The 6197-nt window shown below is 39.2% G+C and overlaps 1 protein-coding gene across 3 annotated transcripts in view; it reads left to right on the top strand.

Moving 5' to 3' along the window:
• The window catches only part of LOC108754023 (zinc finger protein castor homolog 1-like), a 98604-nt gene that overhangs the window by 66943 nt on the left and 25464 nt on the right, over positions 1 to 6197 (top strand). The window lies entirely within an intron of this gene.

Here is a 6197-nt window from a genome sequence, read left to right as displayed (position 1 = left end):
GAGGGCCCGCATCTTTGAGTAATTATCGCGCATTCCTGCATGCCACGTGACAAATCTGAAGCTATACGTAAGCCGGCTCCGGAGTGCCGGCGGCTCTCCCTGCGGCCTTTATTCGTCTCGATCTTCGCGAACGCCCGTGAATCGTGGCGCAACCTAACGAATCGCGGCCGTCCGTCGCTTTCAGTGTTTTGTACCCGGGGGCTGTTCCCCCTTTATTGGAATATCCGCCCACAGCATTATGGGAATTATCAAGGAAATGGGATGAGTGCCGACGCGGCTCCCACGAGGGGTCCGAGGGGGGTTTTGGGGGGGGGGCAGGGGGCAGGGGGGAGGGAGCTTACCTCGACCGCCAGTGATAAAAGAAACGCAGAATTTATCAATCTTTCTCTAGTCTTTCCCATGTTCTTTGATGACCACCTTGGTGAACTTTGAACACTTTGGAATATGTAGATGTGACGCAATGCGATCAAGTAAAAAAAGTCTGATTAAGTAAAAAAAAGTCAAATCAACAGAGAGTCTATTTTTGAAATCTTACAGAGCTTTCTTTTTTTCTTTTTTTTTTAGTAGGATTGATTATAATTCACTATTTCTCTCATTGTATTCTTCGTCTGAAAGTGTGATAATATTTCAGCGCCACTATTATACCGATGGCTTTTCCGTCCTATAAAGGTTAATTACTGCAAAAACGTCCCGCGATACAGAGTGTGTTTTTTAAATTAATCATTATTATGATGAAATCGGGAATTTGTGGTCGCGTAGAAATGTCGCTCGTTGCATACAGTGATAGATGGAGTATTCTGTATTATATAAAGACGCAGATATTCCTCCGAAGAGCTATTAAGATCAATCGTTGCTTCTGACCGTTATTTCACTCTGCCGGCATGCGGAGCCGCCGAGTCATTTTTCTCGAAAAACATTTACAAACAACTCGGTAATCTGCGGTTTGTCGCATAATTCCCGTCCCGTCGAAACCGCGAAAAGATTCTGCGATGGAAATCACGGCGTTCACGACGAAGGGGGGCACACGCAGAGAGAACATCAAGCGGAGAAAGAGAGAGAGAGAGAGAGAGAGAGAGTGGGCGGCCTCCGTTGGATTTTCTCGTCCAGTGACATATTCCCACAATTTCGGATCGGCCAATCCAACGTCGGCCGGACGATATTAAACGCGTGGTGGGATCTGCTGCGAAATGGAATAAAATAAAATGTGTACGTTGTTCGCGCGCGGACTAAGCAGGCGGACGCGGAGGCAAGGGTTATCGGTGAGGGAAAGAGAACGCGGATACGTGAGAGAAAGATGGAGACATGAATGTATGCGTAAAACGTGGAAAGGGAAAGAGAAAGAAAACGCTGAGAGAAAGAGATGTGGATGAGAGTGACAGAGAGAGAGAGAGAGAGAGAGAGAGAGAGAGAGAGAGAGAGAAAGAGAGATGCTAGCAATCAAAGCTGATTAAGCCCACAACTGGGGAATCTGTGGGGCCAGTGTCTCACGCCAATCTTGCCCAATCAGTCGGTTGGCCGGGGAGATTTAAAAAATAGAATGCCTACTGTCAATTGTCCCATAATTTAAATAAATCGAATAAATGGACAAAGTGGCCAATTAGAGTAGTTGCTGGTTGCTGCTTTAACGCATTATTCTCTCTTTCTCGCAGTGTCTTCGACTCTCCTCTCTCGTCTCCCTCCCTCCCTCCCTCCTCCTTGCGCACCCCGTCCTCTTCCTCCTACCCCCCCCCTCCCCCCCCCTCCCCTCCTTCTTCTCACTGAAGATGCTGTCCTCTTATTTTCCCCCCTCGCACGCTCCCGATACTGCCGTCATCGTCCTTTTAATTCTCCGCGTTTGACATCGACGTGCCGCTGCCACCTTGTCTTCGTCGAGGTGCCTTCATTATGTCGTGAAGAAGATGACCGTCAACGACGTGCAACGTAAACGTATGATGTGTCTGTGCGAGATTGGTAATTTGAACATTAGGCTAGATTTGCTACAGGCATGAGCTTTCCGGAATCCCTATCAGTCTATCGTTTACCAAGATTGATATCTTGAATAGTAAGTTGTATCACGACTGTCCACGTAGACAATATAATCTTGCTTTTATTTTTACTTTCAAACTGATATGTCACACATTAGATTACTTTTTCAATTACGAGCATAATTCTTCTAGTACCGTTGAACCTTCTGAGAACCGGCATGTTTTTAATCGACATTTTATTTTAAGATCTAAAACTTCTTTGTCATTGCCATGGGGGTTGAGTGGCGAAAAAGGTCATTGTCGAGTCCCTAAAGGGGCCTCCAAAGACATACTTAACTTACTTCAAAATTAATCTTTAAAAATAAAGTTTATCACCGTTCCATTGATCAGGTGAATTTCCCGGATCAAGTATTGTATATACACACACCGTGTAATTTAGATATTAATATTCCCAACATCAGATTAGATTACATCTCTACAAACTCGTTAAACTTGGAAATAAAAGGATTAATGTCATCTTATAGCTAAACATAAGTTCAATAAATGAGACAAGTCTTTGGAGGAAAAAGAAAAAGTGGTCCCGCCATCTCGATCTATTTAGGTGAAATGCGACATTTCTCGATCACCAAATTCTACCGATGGTCCTTACTAATTATAACAATTTATGACTTTAACAATTATCGCCGTTGTACGTGCGCCACCAGCCTGCACCTGTTCGACATACGTTTACAGAGAAATTTAATGACCTCGTTTTGATATCTATAACCATCAATTTCGCGCAAATACAATTTAATTAATCCCTACTATCGCACTACGACTGTGAGTAATATCGACATCGTCGATTCCTAATGATCGCATCTGTCAATTCGTAAAGAGAACCGCTTAATTAATTGAAGCACATAATCTTTGAAATATGACAGCGCTAATAGTTTAAGAAAAAATTTATCCTCTATCTTAATATTTTTATCGCTCTTTTAATGATCTGCTTTTTATATGTACTATGTACATGTACATCGTATCGAGTAATTAAATCGTAATGAAACAGTCATTCTAGAAGACAGAAAGATTGGGGGGAATTGTGAATACCGGATATAAACGCGAATGATATTATTGCAGTATATTAGAGTAGTGATAACCGCTTATTTCTTGTATCTACAGTATAATAGTCCGATACACACTTATATCGAATTTGATTGGACGCATTCAGTGAGCACTGAGACATGTTAAAACCATCGTACACAAATTTATGTGAAGATGTGTATATAATATAAATATAGAAACAGATTTAGTAAATTATATTTTACTTAACAGCTCGATAAAATGTATTGAGGATTTGACCTATTCCGAAACCCTTAACAACTATAACTGTAGCGTTATAGTCATTAAAAGAGTTACAGAGTAGGCCTCTAAATCGTAAAATCCTCAATACATTTTATTAAGCTGTTATATATAATAAAATGTAATTTTATAATTCGAAATATTTTCATTTTATTTTCATACTTACAATTAGATTAAATCGATAGCTAATGCACCTGAGTGCAACTAAATTCGCTATTAGTGCCGCACTACGCATGAGATTTAGAACGCACATACTGTTTAAAGTAAACATCATACATATATTTTTAATAAATTTAATGTAAGAGAGAATGGGAAAATTACGAATACTTAAAGTTAAGGAAAAATTAAATAAAGCCGATGATTATTTATCAATTTTATAAATCTTTATTCGAAGGATGTTGCTTTTAATTACAATAATTAACATTTATACATTATTAATATAAATTATAATTTTAAATAAAAACAGCCGATTCGGTATTGCCCCGCATAATGAATAATTTCGAAAATCGATAATTTTATTTTTTACTTAAAAAATTATAATTTATATTGATAATATATGAATGTTAATTTTTCTATTGTAGTTTAAAACTAAATAAGTGGAGTATCTTCTGAATGAAAAACTTTTATTAATCGATAAATAATCGTCAACTTTATTTAACTTTTCCCTTGGAAGTTTACAGTTTTTTCTACTCTTCCCTAATTGTTAGAATTATGTTTTTTTCCTGATAGAATCGAGAGAGGTATTGTTATTTAAACGACTCCGTTAACGCATCTAATTACACGAAATACAGATTCATTAACGTGAAAGCATGAGTCTAGAAGATGGATAGTGTAGGTGTTCTGCGTAGATGCGCGTGTGTTTGTCTACATGAGTTGCCGGTCTGGGCAGACGGCCGAGGAAGCAAGCAAATAACAAATAAAGTATAAACAGGAGCTACGATAAATAACTGGTGCACTGCTCTCTACATATAGTGCCGACTATGAACCCTCCAGGCAGCCTCGCTGCTTTTTCTCCCGCTGACCGTCTCTCCGAGAGAATCCGCCGCCCCCACTAGATTACCTGCCGGATCCACGTACATACCTGTGCAACAATTCAGGCACCGAAGAGTTAAAGTCTCGGCGATCTTTAGTTTCCGTTCGCAAGGCGCCCAGACGTGGGCAAGAATTTTTAACTTTGACTCTACCTTTTATAGTAATTTGGAAATATCATAGGAAATATCTACAGTCGCAAGATTGCCAAATTATTGTCGATGTAGTCATATATAGTAATTATGTCTTTAAGAATTAATTAATTCAAGGAGTGACGAATATCTTAGAAAATTATATAATATAATTTTCTTGCTCGAATATGTAAATACAAATGAATAGGAAGATCATGTTTGACCTATCTTTCTATTTATTAGAAAATGATTTTTTGGAGAAGCCAATCTGTTGGAAATTGTATTTAAAATAACTCTTATAGCATTTTTTATATTTATAAGTAAAGAGTAATTAAATACATATTTAATGTTTAAAAAAAAGCTTGAATAGTATAATTTGTTATTTTATGAAATTTTACTTGAATAATTGTTTCTGTAAAAAGAGAAATAGTTATTCATTAGCATAATACTTTTCTCCAATTTTCCATGCTAACTTTTCGTTTGTATTTAAATTCGCGATACGGATTTCATTATTCGAAATTGAACAACGCGATTGTGATGACAGACGATCGCTGTTTTGTTGCCACGTCCGTTTCTCGAGTAAGCAACCGTTAACCTTGAAGAAATACCATTAAAAAGCGATATGTGCAGTGAAAGAGAGCGAAGGAGACGGAGAAGAAAACGAATTTCACGGTTCATTCGAAACTTTTTAAACGAATTTACACGCGCCGTCTGCCACGCTTCGAAGGGGTTGAAACTTTACGAATTAACCGCTAAGTAAATATTTGACAGGTAAATTACAGCCTACGTCGTTCCGCTTTTTCTTTTTCTTTTCTCTGTAACGTTTTGCTTTATTGAATTATTGAGAAACACATGGGCCGCGTGTTATTTCATCGTTTGTAATAAACGGCAACAGTTTATTGTCCACGACGAGATTTTTTCGATACGGCGATAAAAAAATACACAGCGACAATTTCTGCCATACCGTGAATACGCTACGCGTATTCACGGTAACGATCACGTGGTTCACCTAGACTTACGCAAACAATGGCCAATTTCATCGACGTGGACGCAAACAATGCTCGCGCCATAATTCGTGGTCCAGTCGTGTTACCAAGCGTTCTCGCGAAAAGACGGACCCGTCATCACCGTCATCCCCTGCCTCGTAAAAACCTGTAGCGCCTTAAAGACGGAGGAGATATACGAAATTTTATTATTTATATATGAAATTTATTATATCGCCAGACTGGCCCTGAGGGATCCTTCATCCTCATCCCTTTCACCCCTCTCGTTTCTACCATGTCTTCTCGCGTCCGTCCCGTTGTCGGTCTAATTTATCGTTCTTCAACTTTTTATTAATCTCTTACCTCCCGCGGAATCGCGATCGTCGCATTAAAAGGATGTCGCGGCGGCCACCGAAATGCATCGGTACACAGACGGAATGTCGTCCCTCATTTTTCGCTCTACCACCATGTCGCCGAATCCTTCCTCATCCCTTCAATCCGACGCTCCAAGAGTCGGCGATTCCACCTTTTTTCGTCTTTTTCCTCCGTTCCGTGTCGTTTACATGTCCTCGATGCTACCGAATCGCACAAAAAAGACATTTTTCCGCAAACGTACTCTCTAAATTTCTTGAAGTGAAAATATCGCCAATCAAAGTGGAGGGAAATTTCACTTTTCAAAAGAGCGAAATTGTTCATTCTTCATTTGGATTTATTCTTCAACTCTAAAAAGAGTGACTTTTCTCGGAGAAAGG

This window comes from Trachymyrmex septentrionalis, unplaced genomic scaffold (genome assembly GCF_001594115.1).
Source record: "Trachymyrmex septentrionalis isolate Tsep2-gDNA-1 unplaced genomic scaffold, Tsep1.0 scaffold74, whole genome shotgun sequence".
Lineage (NCBI taxonomy): Eukaryota > Metazoa > Arthropoda > Insecta > Hymenoptera > Formicidae > Trachymyrmex > Trachymyrmex septentrionalis.
This window is presented reverse-complemented; position numbering and strand designations above follow the sequence as displayed.